This window comes from Muscardinus avellanarius, assembly GCF_963383645.1.
Source record: "Muscardinus avellanarius genome assembly, chromosome: 11".
In the NCBI taxonomy this organism is placed as follows: Eukaryota; Metazoa; Chordata; class Mammalia; order Rodentia; family Gliridae; genus Muscardinus; species Muscardinus avellanarius.
In genome coordinates this window covers 8,705,240-8,720,980 of record NC_137797.1, presented here as the reverse complement: position 1 = coordinate 8,720,980, position 15,741 = coordinate 8,705,240, and the positions used below count along the sequence as shown (strand labels likewise).

Genomic DNA, 15,741 nt, shown 5'->3' with positions numbered 1-15,741 from the left:
TTGTCAAAAATAACTTGACAATATAGGGAAGAATTTAGCTCTAGGCTTGTATTTAACTCCAATGGTTTTTATATCTGCCTTTAGAATAGTACTACACTGTTTCAATTATTGTAGCTTTATATGGTTTGAAATCAGAAAATATATATCTTCTAGCTTTGTTCTTTTTCAAGATTGTTTTGGGTACCTAGACTCCATATTCCATATTAGGATAGATTTTTTCTGAAAAATAAATATATAAATATATGATAGTTTCACCTAAAAAAAAATAGAAAAAAAATATTCTCTGGTAAGAAAGAAAGCAAAAAGAAATATTGAAATGTTATCTTTAAGTCATCAAAAGCTTGGTATCAGACAAATGAAACTGTTATGTGAGATTATCATTTTTAATTTTGGATAATTTGCTATAATACTAGATGTCAATCACTAAGCCAAGCATGGGAAGGAGGGGTTGGGAGGGAATGGGGTGGGGATCGGGTGGGGGCTGACTGGGCGATGTGTGCATGTATGTCTACAAAAGTTTGTATCCCACTATGATGTATGAATACAGTGCACCAATAAAATAAATTAAAAAAAAAGAAAAAGAAAAAAAAAAAAAACTAAAAAGGAGCCGGGTGTAGTGGCACATGCTTGTAATCCCAGCATTTGGAAGGCTGAGACGGGATGATCTGGGTTCACAAATAGCTTCAGCTACTACTTAGTAAGGCCCTTTACAAAGACTCTGTTTCAAAATAAAGAATAAAAAATAGGGCTGGGGGTGTAGCTCAGAGGTAGAATGACCCTGGGTTCCATCTCCAGTACCCAAAAATATAAGTAAATAAATAAATAGGAGCCAGGTATGGTGGCACATGCCTATAATCCCAATATTTGGAAGGCTCAGAGAGGAGGACCACAGATTCAAGGATAGCCTTAGCTATTTGGAAAACACTGCAAATTAGCAAGACCCTCTTTCAAAATTAAAAAATGATGATGAAAAGGACCCAGGAATGCTGGTACATGCCTATATACCCAGTACTACAGAGAATAAGACAGGAGAATTGCAGGTTCAAGGACAACCGTAGCACTTTAGCAAGGCCCTGTCTTAAAATAAAATATATAAAGGGTTGGATATGTGGCTTAGAGGTAGAATGTCCCAGGTTCAATCCCCAGTATCAAAAAAATAAAAATTAACAAACCTCTCCCCACACCCCTAAAAAATAAAAAGGCAGAGAGTATAGCCCAAAAGGAGGAATGCCTCTGGGTTCAATTCCCAGTACCAAATTAAATAAAATAAAAAGGGGCTGGGAATGTAGCTCTGTTTTTAACACCTCTGGGTTAACTCCCCAGTACTACAAAAGAAAAAAAAAACAGACTTAAGAAAAGAATTTTAAAAACAGGAAAGAGCTTGTCTGAAAACTATGAAAAACGTTAAGACTTCACTAAAGTACAACTATGAAAAGGTTATCTCAAATATTCTTTATGACCCAAGGAAAACCAGATTTACATCCCAAGGCTCTTAAGCAACTGTATTTTAAACCCAGTGCTTAAAAGTTCACATTACAAAAAAAGCTCCTGAAATGCACTTTTGCCATTTTATTATTCAAGTTCTGAACTCCACTTTTTACATATTGTCTTCCACATAATACTCAAGTTTTTTTGTTTGGTTTGGTTTGGTTGTTTTTGGTGGTACTAGGATTGGAACCCAGGGGCTTTCTACCTCCGGGCTATACTCCCAGACCTATATTCTATTTTAGTTGGAAACAGGGTCTCACTAAGTTGCTGAGAGCCTCACTAAGTAGCTGAGGCTGGCTTTGAACCTGCGCGATCCTCCTGTCTCAGCTTCCCAAGTGCGGACATTACAAGCATGAACCACCACGCCCTGCATAATACTCCGTTTTTAAACACTGTTAGCAATTTAGTTTCTTGATCTAAGACGATGTATTTCTATTCTGACAACATAATACTTCTGTATAAGAAAAAGTAAAAGACAACTAGTTGTCACTCTACAGATTATATATTATAAAGAAGGAAATCACCACTAAAGGGACTTACTAACATGGGCCTTTAAAACGCTCAGATGTATTAGAATATTCATTTATTTTATTTACTGAGCATGTGAATAACTGATACAGAGTAGAATTCTCCAAATCCATAAATATTTAGTCTGTATAGAAAAACAATCAGATAAATTATTTCCTTTAAGCTAGCCATAGCAGTACACACTTGTAATCCTAGCCTTAGTAACTTAGCAAGACCCTCATTAACTCAGCAAGATCCTATTTCAATAAAAAAATTTATTATATTTATTTTATAAAAAATAAAAATGAATGAGCAGGGTGTGGTGGAGCATGCTTGTTGGAAGGTGGAGACAGGAGGATCACACAGATTCAAAGCCAGCCTCCACTGGCTTAAGAGACCCTGTTTCCAAATAAAATATAAAATAGGTCTGGGAGTGTAGCCCGGAGGTAGAAGGGTTCCATCCCCAGTACCACCAAAAATATTAAAAATAAATATATAGCCGGGCGTGGTGGCACACGCTTGTAATCCCCGCGCTTGGGAGGTGGAGACAGGAAGATCACGCTGGTTCGGAGCCAGCCTCGCTGGCTTAAGAGACCCTGTTTCCACATAAAAAAGTTAAAAAATAGGTCTGGGAGTGTAGCCCATGGGAGTGTATCCCGGAGGTAGAAGGGCTTCCAGTAACCCCAGTACCACCATAAAAAATAAATAAATAAATAAATAAATAAATAAATAAATAAATAGGAATGAGCATGCTGCTCAGTGGCAGAATTCCCCTAGATTTAATCCCAATAAAAAATAAATAAAAATAGACTGAGGATGTAGTTAGGTGGTAGACCACTTCCCTAGCATGTAGGACGCCCTGGTTTCCATCTCCAGCATAAATAAATAAATAAATAAATAAATAAATAAATACGTATGAAAACCAAGAAAAACAAGAGCTCTAAGAAGCCTGAGGTATACAGAATAATGTGTTGCAAGGAAGAAAATAAAAACCCAGTAACTTCAAATAAAAGTAAAAGCTAAATCCCATGTTTTCAAAAACAGTTCTACTTTAAAGAAATTGGTTTAAAAAAATGGAATAAAAATGACAAAACACTATTATGTCTGACCAGCAATAAAAAACTAACATATAAATGAGAAGAGTAAAGAAGATATACAATAGGTAGACTGGTAGAAAAGTTAGCAAGAAGACAAAGTTGATGCATCCTAGTACTTGAGAGGCTTAGACAGTAGGATCACAGTTTCCAGGACAGCCTCAGAAACTTAGTGAGACCCCGTTTAAAAAAAAAAAAATGGAGGTATAATCTCGAGGCAGAGTGCCCCTGGGTTCAATCACAAAAATAAATAAATAATGAAGAATTTCAGACTTCCAGGAAGATGGCAACGAAGAAAAGCGGGGCTTACGAGCCCCGCTAACAACCAATCTCTATTGCCACAAAATCAGCGCCTTTCATAGCCAGAAAACACCATCAGCAGAGAAACAAAAACTGTAATTACAAGGGACAGAAAAAAAGAGGGCTGGAAAAACGAGACACCGAAAGAAAACAGACCGCAGTGCTGCAACTGGAGCCGCGGCGCGAAACGGCACGGGCGCCACCTTCCCTTGCAGCACCAGGCTCCAGAGAGGAGGGGGACTCAGAACGGAGCTCAGAGCCAGAGAGGAGATGCACCAGCCTCATGCCCGAGGACGCAGCAGCAGCGCTTTACTGCCAGCAGCAGTGGTGAGTTCACCAGACAGCACCAGACGAACACACTCAACAGCCCACCAGGCTCCAGAGAGGAGCGACAGACAGCGAGCCGAGGTGAGCCGCTGCGGAACAGCCGGGAGGAATTCGACAGATTTTTCGGCGCAGGGAGCATCTAAAGCTCCCAGGGGCCGGGCTCAGCACACCCTGCAGGGACTCAGAGCGGAGCTCAAAACTAGAGAAGAAATACGCCAGCCTCACGGCCGAGAGCGTAGCAGAGGCGCCATATTGCCACCAACAGCAGCAGCAGCGAATTCACTGAGTCCACTACAGTTCCATCAGCCCACTCAACAACAGTGAATCAAATTGCGGCCCCCTAGAGGAGAAATCCCAGTACTGCATTACCAGATACTTGACCCAGTGGGGGAGTGGCAGTGGCAGAGATATCACACCATAGGAGAACGCCCAATCTTGCACCCACCATGGTCTAAAGCAGCCTTGATTGACTCCCTGGGTCTGAGACTCTGCGATACAACCCAGTAAAGGAGTAATGGGGACTGAGATACCACAAACTCGAGATCCAGAGCACCTTAAGTGAAGTCGTAGTGACCCAAGGGAAGAACCCAGAGAAGGCACAAACTTCCGAAATCATGGGAAAGAGGAATAACAATGGAGCAATGAATGCCCACAACCCCACAACATCAGAACCCGATAAAACAGAAATTCAGAGATTTCTAGAAGATCAAATCAGGAAAATAACTGTAGAAATAATAGAGGTGTTTCGAAAAGAATTCAGAGAGAGCCAAAAAGAGATAAAGGATGCAATTAATGAAGTAAAGGCCTCAATTCAAAGTACAAACAACCGATTAGACCATATGGAGAATAGAATCTCGCTCTTAGAAGATGATCATTCCAAAAATGAACCCATAGTTTCTAACTTAAAAAAAAAAAAAAATCCCACAGCGGGAATCTGCCATTGAAGAAATATGAACCCATTTTAAGAGAGCTAACCTAAGAATAATTGGAATAGAGGAGGGAAAAGAAAGTGAAACCAAAGGGATCAACAATCTCTTCAAGGAAGTAATAACAGAAAATTTTCCAAACATAGAGCAAGAGGTTGATACACAGGTCCAGGAAAATTATAGAACTCCCTTTAGACAGGATCGGAGAAGAGGATCCCCACGCCACATAATTGTCAAAATGACCACTGTGGAAGCCAAGCAGAGAATCTTAAAGGCAACAAAAACAAAGGGCCAAGTGACATTCAGAGGCAAACCAACTAGAATCAATCCAGACTTCCCAAACCAAGTCATGAGAGCCAGAAGGGCATGAGTAACATATTCCAAACTCTGAAAGAAAACAACTTCCAGCCAAAAATTTTCTACCCAGCAAAACTTTCTATCAAATTAGATGGAAAAATAAGAAGCTTCCATGACAAACAGAAACTGAAGGAATTTATGTCTTCAAAACCAGCGCTAGAGAAAATACTCAAAGAGATTAACTACAAAGAAGAAATAGGTAACACACACCAGAACCAGAGAAACAAGATTTTCCATCCAACAGACAACTAAGATTGGTTATCTGTGGAGATTCATTATTTATGTTAGTCTTTTACCTATCTCTAAATGGTATTGTTTGCCTTTATTGTTGTTAATTTTTAGGATTTCTAGTTGGAATATTAATATACCTTCAGATATAGCATTTGGAAATATTTTATCCAATTCTATTAGTAACTTTTAACTCTGTTTACATTGTCTTTGGATTTACAATATTTTTTTTACTTTTTAGGGAGTTTGTATACTCTTCTGTTGCCTGTGCCATTGAAATCATATCCAAGAAATCACTGCCAATTTTAATGTTGTGAGGTTTTATGACCCAGATTTTCTTCAAAAAGTTTATAGTCTTAAGATTTATATTTAGGTCTTTTATCTATTTTGAGTTAATATTTGTATATGGGATTAGGTAAGGGTCCAATTTTACTCTTTTCCATGTAAGTATTATTTTTCAACAATATTTAGTCAAAAGATTATTATTTCCACCACCAAATGTTTGTGGAAACCTTATCAAAAATAACTTGACAATATAGGGAAGAATTTAGCTCTAGGCTTTTATTTAACTCCAATGGTTTATATATCTGCCTTTAGAACAGTACTACACTGTTTCAATTATTGTAGCTTTATATGGTTTGAAATCAGAAAATATACATCTCCTAGCTTTGTTATTTTTTGAGATCGTTTTGGGTATCTAGAGTCCATATTTCATATTAGGATAGATTTTTTTCTGAAAAATAAATATATGATAGTTTCACCTTAAAAAAAAAGAAAAAAATATTCTCTGGTAAGAAAGAAAGCAAAAAGAAATACTGAAATGTTATCTTTAAGTCATTCAAAAGCTTGGTATCAGACAAATGAAACTGTTATGTGAGATTATCATTTTTAATTTTGGATAAATAGCTATAATACTAGATGTCAACCACTAAGCCAAGCATGGGAAGGAGGGATGGGGAGGGAACGGGGTGGGGATCGAGTAGGGGCTAAACTGGGTGATGTGTGCATGTATGTCTACAAGAGTTTTTTTTTTTTTTATCCCACTATGATGTATGAATGCAATGCACCAATAAAAAATAATAATAAATAAATAAATAAAAAAGAATTTCATAAAACTCTGTGTATGATTTTTTTTTGGGGGGGTGGTACTGGGGGTGGAACTCAGAGGCTGTCTACCTCTGGGCTGTACTCTCAGACCTATTTTATACTTTATTTAGAAACAGGGTCTCACTAAGTTGCTGAGAGCCTCACTAACTAAGTAGCTAAAGCTGGCTTTGAACCTGTCCGATCTTCCTGTCTCGGCCTCCCAAGCACTGAGATTACAAGCATGTACAACCATATCCGGGCCTGTGGATGATTTTTATTGATTTTTTATTTTTTTAATTTTATTTTGGTTCTGATGATTGAACCCAGGGGCATTCTACTTTAAGCTACACTCCAAGACCAATTTATTTTTTATTTGGAAACAGGGCCTCGTTAATTTACTGAGGCTGGCTTCAAGTACTAGGATTACAGGCATAAGTACCATGCCTGACTTGTAGATGACATTAAAAGAAATTAAAAGTTAGCTGGGCGTGGTGGTGCATGCTTGTAATCCCCGGGCTTGGGAGGCTGAGATAGGAGGACTGCGCAGGTTCCAAGCCAGCCACTGCTGGCTTAAGAGACCCTGTTTCCAAATAAAAAATATAAAATAGGTCTGGGAGGGTAGCCCGGAGGTAGAAGGTCCCTGGGTTCCATCCCCAGTACCTCCGAAATTAATAAATAAATAAAAAGTTAAAAGTTTTTGTAAAAATGCCAGGTGTGGTGGTGCACACACTTGTAATCCCAGCATTTGGGGGGCTGAGACAGGATGATCTGGGTTCATGGATAGACTCAGCTACTTAGTAAAGCCCTCTGCAACTGTTTCAAAGTAAAGAATAAAAAAAAAAATAGGGCTGTGGGTGTAACTCTGAGGTAGAAGCCCCTGGACTCCATCCCCAGTATCTCAAAAAATAATAATAATGGTAATAGGGCTGGGGGTATCGTTCGGAGGTAGAACGTCCCTGGGTTCAATCCCCAGTACCTCAAAAAATTTTGTAAAAATTCTTTTTGGGGTGCTGCAAATGTAGCAATGGAACGGGACTGCACTCCGTAAATTTGATTGGGATGCTTTGAACAGACAAATTTTGTGGTATGCAAGTTATATATCAATAAAGCTTGAGGAAAGGGGTTGATTGTTTTTGTGGTACTGGAAATTGAATCCAGGGGCATTCTACCTCTGAGCTACACTCCTGTCCCTTTTAATTTTTTTGTTTTGAAAGAGGGTCTCACTTGAACCTGTGATCCTTCTGTCTCAGTCTCCCAAACGGTGATTATAGGTGTATTACACTACACTCAGCTCAATAAAGCTGTTTTTCTTAAGTGGTATATGTTCACCAAAGCAAAATTATATATGAGGTATACTGGTAACTACTCACCAAAATGGTATATTGTTCACCAAAAGAAAATTTTATGAGGTTTCTCTGTCTAAACCATAAAAGAGAAGTAGCCAAGAGGAACAAGAAAGTAATTCATTCAACAGACAGAAAAATAGGAAAAGTTTCCAAGATTAAAAAGTGTTAATATAGCTGGGCATGGTGGAACATGCTTGTATTCCCAGTGCCTCCCAATTTAGTGAAACTCTGTTTCAAATAAAAGAAAAAAAATGGGGTTGGGGCAGGGGTAGCTCAGAGGTAGAATGAATGCCCCTGGGTTCAATCCCCAGTACCTGGAGGAAAAAATAGTTGAATGTGTCCATTTCACCCTTGAAAGGATAATACTGTGTCTCTGGGCAACTCTCTAAAGAGTTTACTCAGATCCCAGTATTTGGGAGGCTAAGACAGGAGGATAGAGGTTTGCAGACAGCCTTAGCTACTCAGTGAGGCCCTTTGAACCCAGTGAGACCCTGTTTCAAAATAAATAATTTTACAAAAGGGCAGGGGGTGTAGCTCAGAGGTAAAATGCTCCTGGAATCTATTTCCAGTACTTAAAAAAAAAAAAAAAAAAAAGAACAGAGCTTACTCAAATCACAATGGCAGTTGTGTGTGTGTGTGTGTCTGCGCGCGTGCATGTGTGTGTGTATGGTACTGGGGATAGAAACCAGGGTCATTCTACCTCTGAGCCACATATTCCCAGCCCTATTTTTTATTCTTTTTTTTTTTTTTTTTTTGAAACAGGGTCTCACAAAGTTGCAAAGGACCTCACTAAGTAGCTAAGGCTGGCTGGGAACCCCAATCCTACTGTCTCAGCCTCCCAAATACTGGGATTATAAGCATGCACCACCTTGTCTGGCATGGTCATTTCTGTAAAAATATGATAATAGTCAATTCCTTCCCAGTATTTGTGAGGCTGAGAAAGGAGGATCGAGGTTCGCAGACAGCCTCAGCTACTTGGTGAGGCCCTTTGCAATTTAGAGACCCTGTTTCAAAATAAAGAAGAAAAAATAGGGCTGGGGCTGTAGCTTAGAGGTAGAATGCCCCTGGGTTCCATCCTCAGTACCAAAAAAAAAAAAAGTCAATTCCCTCAACCAGCTGAAACAGCAAAATGGGAGATTTGGGGGTATTTTTGTTGGAGATTAATTTGCATTGGTTCAGGGACTTTTGAAGGAGTTTCCCAAAACAGCAAGCAAGACTGTGCTGTATTTACTCGCAGATACAAACACAGATCAAGCAAAGCTACACCTGTAAACAACCTCAATGTGTATTTGCTTTGACTCTGAAAATATTAACCTACTCTGACCTTCTGCACCAACTTCAGCAAACCCTGGGTCAGGAGTCTCAACTTCCCAAAACAGCATAGGTGTCTCTAATTTCAGACCTGCTAGTCTCCTCCCGGCCTTTGGCTAAATCAGTAATATGCGCAGAAGATATAAACAAAAACAAAAAGCTCTTTCATTCATAGAGCTATTTTATTTTTTTCTCCATAAAAGAATGTTCTAGCAAACCCAAATGAAATGACATAAATCAATATGCAATTCTATTTTCTCTAAATAGCTATAATGAAGATAAAATAATTCAAGATGCCAATTTTCAGATAATATAAAACTGGACCTGAAATTTTGTATTATAAATGAACTTGGTAGCCAGGCATGGCGGAACACGCTTGTAATCCCAGCATTTGGGAGGCTGAGACGGGAGGATCACGGTTCGCAGACAGCCTCAGCTTAGTGAGGCCCTTTGCAACTCACTGACACCCTGCTTCAAAATAAAGAATAAAAAATAGGGCTGGGGGTGTAGCTCGGAGGTAGAATGTCCCTGGGTTCCATCCCCAGTACCACACACACACACACACACACACACACACACAAAAGAATAAAAAAAATAGGGCTGGGGGTGTAGCTTGGAGATAGAATGCCCCTGGGTTCCATCCCCAGTACTGCAAAAAAATAATAATAATAATAATAACCATGGTGGTACATGCTTATAATCCCAGTACTTGGGAGCTGAGACAAAAGGATCACAGGTTCACGGCCACTCTCAGCTACTTAGAGAGGCCTTGCACAAATTAGTGAGATGCTATTTCAAAATAAAGAATAAAATAGGGGTGGGAGTGTAGCTCAGAGGTAGAATGCCCCTGGATTCGATCAGTCAATCCATACACAAACAAAAATACTTGATATATTTCAATAAAAGAACATATGTTTCCGGGTATGGTGGCATACGCCTGTATTCCCTGTACTAGAGAGGCTTAGACAGGAGGATCACAAATTTGAAGCCAGCCTCGGGAACTTAGACTCTATTTCCAAATAAAAAATAGAACAGGGCTGAGGGTGTAGCTCAGAGGTAGAATGTCTCTGGGTTCAATCACCAGTACCACAAAAGAAAGGGAAAAAAAAAGAACACATATGAAAGCTTATAGTACTAGCCTAACCTTTAAGCATTCATCTTCCTTTCCTGTCCATTAATTATTTTAGTATTTCCATTAAATAGTTCCTGACTATTATCACCTAAATACGAAAGCAGAACAAAAGAGAAGATACTTTTCTGACTGACCACTCAGATCATTTTCACGAACACTTTCAAATCAAATTTATTTGCAGAAGTTAAACTTTAATCTTCACTTTCTTCCTGCTTTCCTAAGCTGCAGGTTCAATTCCAAGGCCACTTTCCCTCTGCTGTAAGTGGCTCTATGTTCCTTGTAGTTATCAAAGGTTTCTGTTCTTTGTCAATGAGGAAAGCCAGGTTCAAAAATCTATGCTGGCCAGGCGTGGTGGTACAGGCTTGTAATCTCAGTACTTGGGGGGCTGAGACAGGACAATTGCAGGGGCTGAGACAGGACAATTGCAGGTTCGCTGCCAGTCTCAGCTACTTAGTGAGAATTTGTTTCAAAATAAAGAACAGCCGGGCGTGGTGGCGCACGCTTGTAATCCCCACACTTGGGAGGCGGAGACACGAGGATCGCACAGGTTCGAAGCCAGCCGTGCTGGCTTAAGAGACCCTGTTTCCAAATAAAAATATAAAAAATAGGTGTCTGGGAGTGTAACCCGGAGATAGAAGGTTTCCAGGAACTCCAGTACCACAATAATAATAATAATAATAATAATAATAATAATAATAAATTAAAATTAAAATTAAAATTAAAATTAAAATAGGGCTGGAAGGGTAGGTTAGATGTAGAATGTTCCTGAATTCAATCCCCAGTACCATAAAAAAAAAAAAAAGCCAACTATGCTGTTCTAAGTGCGGATGCAGCAAGAGTCCAAAGACGTACAGCAGCCCAGAGTCTCAGGTGCAAGTTTGCAGAGTTCCTGGTTGGAGGGATTGTGAGGACTACTGTTTTGTTTTGGGTTTTGGTACTGGGGATTGAACCCAGAGGCATTCTACCTCTGAGCTACACCATCACCCCCTTTTATTTTTTTGGAAATAGGGTTTCACTAGGTTGCTGAGAGCCTTGCTAAATTGCCGAGGCTGGCTTTGAACCTGTGATCCTCCTATCACAGCCTCCCAAGTACTGGGATTACAAGCATGTGCTACCATGCCTGTCAGACTACTGTTTATGAAGTTAAGTTTCCTCTCAATGATCCAAGTCTTCTGTACCATGAGCAATAAGACCTCAATGAACTTAATGTGACAGAAAATTAGAACTGGGTGAACTAGCACTAGCCCTTTCTTTAATCGGAAATGTCCAGACAAAATGGATTTGTAGAGCTGTGTGAAGAGCTGTGTGAAGCTACCATGTACCTTTTTTTGTGGACATCTGACGTAAGACAAACATATAAGCGAAAGTCATATGTACTGTACTTCTGTTCAGTAGTAACAGAAGTTCTGTACTGCCATTCGGAGCTTAAGACAGGAACACAAGCATGCTATGTCAAATCAAACTCTAGAGGTGACAGATGAACAAACATTGTCATTAGTGACAACATTTATAGTTGCCAATGATGGCCTGGCTATTGTCAAGTCCTTTTCTGCATTTAGTCCACCATTCACACAGGTTATTGACTTTAAAATGACCAGAATTAACTAGCTTAATACCTAATCATAATAGCTAATTAATGGAATGGTAGCTATCCACTACCTGAATTGGTTTACATAATGGTTCCAATACAAAAACTTTAAGGATTAGATCAGAGAAGCTGGTGTGTGTGTGTGTGTGTGTGTGTGTGTGTGTGTGTGTGTGTGTGTGTGTGTAAATTCAATTCATGGTTCTGTTCTATGACCACAAAAATTTTGAATTGTCTGTGCTCTTTTTTACAACTTAACAAGGTACTAAATGTAGTCCACATTATTACACAAACCACCATTACAGCCCATCATTGGGCCATGATGACCACAGAAGACCACGCTTCCCTAAACAATACTCAAATCTCATCTACTCTAAGTCACTATGACTGAGAATACTAAGAATCATGACAGATGTCATGGTGCACTTGTAATTCCAATAATTGAGAGGCTGAGACAGGAGGATCACAGGTTTGAGGTATGGTTCAGCCACTTAGAAAACCCTCAGCAGCTTACTGAGACCCAGTTTCAAAATAAAAACTAGGGGTGTGATTTGGAGTTAAAATGGCCCTGAGTTCAATTCCCAGTATAAGAGAGACAATATAAGGAAGGGAGACAAGGAAGAGAAAATAAACCCAGGACAGAACCTACCTGTCTTATAATTCCCACAGACAGATGAAATTCAATTCCATGCCAACCATACCCTTCGATCACTAAAACACAAACAGAAAAATAAAAGTTCATGCAACATAAGCAGTTCTTCCTTTTTTTTTTTCTGCAGTACTTGGGGTGGAACACAGGAGCATTGTACCTCTGAGATACACCTCACCTCCAGCCCTATTTTTTATACTTTTTTTATTTTTATTTTTTATTTTTATTTTTTATTTTTTTGGTGGTACTGGGGATGGAACCCTTCTATCTCTGAGCTACACTCCCGGACCTATTTTTTTATTTTATTTGAAAACAGGGTCTCTTAAGCCAGCAAGGCTGGCTTTGAACCTCCCCGATCCTCCTGTCTCTGCCTCCCAAGCGCAGGGATTACAAGCACGCTCCACCACGCCCGGCTTATTCTTTATTTTGAAACAGGATCTCACTGAGTTGCAAAGGGCCTCACTAACTAGCTGAGGCTGTCCTCGAACTGCGATCCTTCTGTCACAACCTCCTAAATGCTGGGATTACAAGCGTGTACCACCATGCCCAACTTAAGTCATTATTTTTAAATTTTATTTACTTATTTATTGTGTGTGTGCGCACACACACACATGCCTCACCACACCTGACTAAGAAAACCCTTTTAAATAAACACAGGTAAGCCGGGCATGGTGGTGTATACTTGTGACCCAAGCATTCAGAAGGCGAAGATAGAGGATCGAGGTTCACAGATAGCCTCAGCTACTTAGTGAAGTCCTCTGCAACTTAGTGAGACCCTGTTTCAAAACAAAAATAAAATTAAAGCTGGGCATGGTGGCACACATTTGTAATCCCAGCATTCGGGAGGCTGAGACCGAAGAATCATGGTTCGCGGACAGCCTCAGCTACTTAGTGAAGCCCTTTGCAACTTAGTGAGACCCTGTTTCAAATTAAAGAATAAAACCTCGGGTAGGGGGTGTAGTTCAGAGGTCGAATGCCCCCGGGTTCCATCCCCATACCCGCAAAAATAATAGTAATAATAATAATTTTTTTAATTAGCCAGATGTGGTGGCGCACGCTTGTAATCCCCGCGCTTGGGAGGTGGAGACAGGAGGATCATGCAGGTTAGAAGCCAGCCTTGTTGGCTTAAGAGGCCCTGTTTCCAAATAAAATATAAAAAATAGGTCTGGGAGTGTATCCCAGAGATAGAAGGGTTCCACCCCCAGTACTACCAAAATAAAATAAATTTTAAAAAATTAAAAATAGGGCTAGGGGTGTAGATATGAAGAAGTAGAATGTCCCTGGGTTCTGTCCCCAGTACCACACCAAAAAATTTTTTAATTAATTAATTAATAAACATAGGCAAACTCATCCATTACAGCTTGGCTCTCTCCATGGTCTGTATAAGTGCTCAGAGTACATCCATTTACTACGTATTTCTTGAGTCACCATAATGTGCCAAACACTATACCAGGTGCTTAACTCTTTAGCAGTTAAGAAACCAGCTAGGAGTCGGGCATGGTGGCGCACACTTGTAATCCCAGCATTTAGGAGGCTGAGACAGGAGGATCATGGTTCACAGACTGCCTCAGCTACTTAGTGAGGCCCTTTGCAACTCAGTGAGACCCTGTTTCAAAATAAAGAATAAAAAATAGGCTGGGGGTGTAGCTTGGAAGTACAATGCCCCTGAGTTCCATCCCCAGACTTGGGGGTGGGGGGAGAGGGAGAGAGAGAGCGAGAGGGAGGGAGGGAAAAAGGGAAAAAGAGAGAGAGAGAGAGAGAGAGAGAGAGAGAGAGAGAGAGAGAGAGAGAGAGAGAGGAGAGCGCTATTGATTCAGCTGGTCAGATCAGACTAAATGACAAGAAACAGCTCAAGAAAGAGAATGCCATTAGGCGGTACCATCTCTTTGTATTATTATTATTCAATTTGAAAAATCTGTAAGCCTTGGGAAAAGGGAGGAAAGGTGAAGCCAGACTGGCCATTGTAGCAGACGGCCCTCAGCGTACCCAAAGTCCCTCCTTCATAATCATCACATCTTCAGTCTGTTCTAGCCATGTTCTCCTTCCTTCTCCCCATCAGCCCATTCAACCCTTGATAGTTCTGTTTCTCCTACTGCCTGGAATGTTCTTCCCCCCCTTTTGCCTGGTAGGTAACATTAACCAATCCTGGCATACAGCAGGCATGCAGTAAAATATAGCCACTGTTACAAATAATTTTTACTTTTTTTTTTTTTTTTTTTTTTTTTTGGTGGTACTGGGGGTGGAACCCAGAGGCTTTGTACCTCCAGGCTATATTCCCAGACCTATTTTATATTTTATTTGGAAACAGGGTCTCACTAAGTTGCTGAGAGCCTCACTCAGTAGGTGAGGCTGGCTTCGAACCTGTGCGATCCTGTCTCAGCCTTTCAAGTGCAGGGATCACAAGCATGAGCCACCACGCCCGGCTAATTTTTACTATTATTTCAGGTCCAACTGAAACATTTTTCTAAACCCTTTCCCAATTGCCCAGAGTTGATCTCCTTGCCTCTCCTCCATGCTCACGGCAGTTGTCCATTCAAACAGCTTATTGCCCTCAGGTTCCCGTTTTCCTTTCTCTCGTTCTTGTCTGAACAGGAATCACCTTTTCTATAACTTTGTAGCCCCCAAGATCTATCAGTGCCAAGCATGTAATAGAGCTCAGTATATATTTGTTGACTGAAGGCCCAAGTGACCCCAATTTACAAAATGAGTAACAATGGAATTATTTGGTGTGTTGGGAAGGGTTTACTCGGGGGCTTTTTACTTCTGAGCCACAGCCCTCATTGTTTGTTTGTTTGTTTGTTTGTTTGTTTGTTTTTTGAAACAGGGTCTAAGTTGCTAAGGGTCTCAATAAGTTGCTGAGGCTATCCTTGAACTTGTGATCTTCCTGTCTCAGCCTCCCAAGTACTAAGAACACAAGTATGTGCCACCAAGTTCAGCAATAGAATTCTTCCCCCCTTAGCCCATTTAAACAATTCACTTTGTCACAATCTAATACATTTCTGTATTTTTATAAATATGTCTGCTACATAATTATACTAATTCATATATAAAGAGTTAACATGGATTCACTAAAAAACATCAACTGGCTGGGCATGGTGGCACACACCTATAATTCCAGTAGTTGGGAGGCTGAGACAGGAGGATTGCAGGTTGGAGGAGAGCCTCAACAATGTAGTGAGGTTTTCAGCAACATGGTAAGATCCTGTTTTCAAACAAAAAAAATAAAAACAAAAAGGGCTGGGGTATAGCTCAGAGTCAGAATGTCCCTAGGCTCAATCCTCAATACCAAAAGAAAGAAAGAAAAAAACCAATTGATTGGTTTTTTCTTGAAAACAAAACTCATCTTCATCACCCCAACTCAGGATAAATTAAAGTGCTAAGTTAGATATTGTGGCTTTCTCAGTA

At 40.0% G+C, this 15,741-nt stretch overlaps 1 pseudogene across 1 annotated transcript in view; it reads right to left on the bottom strand.

Annotated features, from left to right (window-relative positions):
• LOC308269394 (myeloid leukemia factor 2-like) overlaps window positions 1-15,741 on the bottom strand; it is a 77,282-nt pseudogene that overhangs the window by 39,088 nt on the left and 22,453 nt on the right. The window contains exon 3 of the transcript in view: window positions 12,337-12,398. The product of the transcript in view is annotated as a myeloid leukemia factor 2-like (transcript). The remainder of the gene's footprint in view (window positions 1-12,336; window positions 12,399-15,741) is intronic.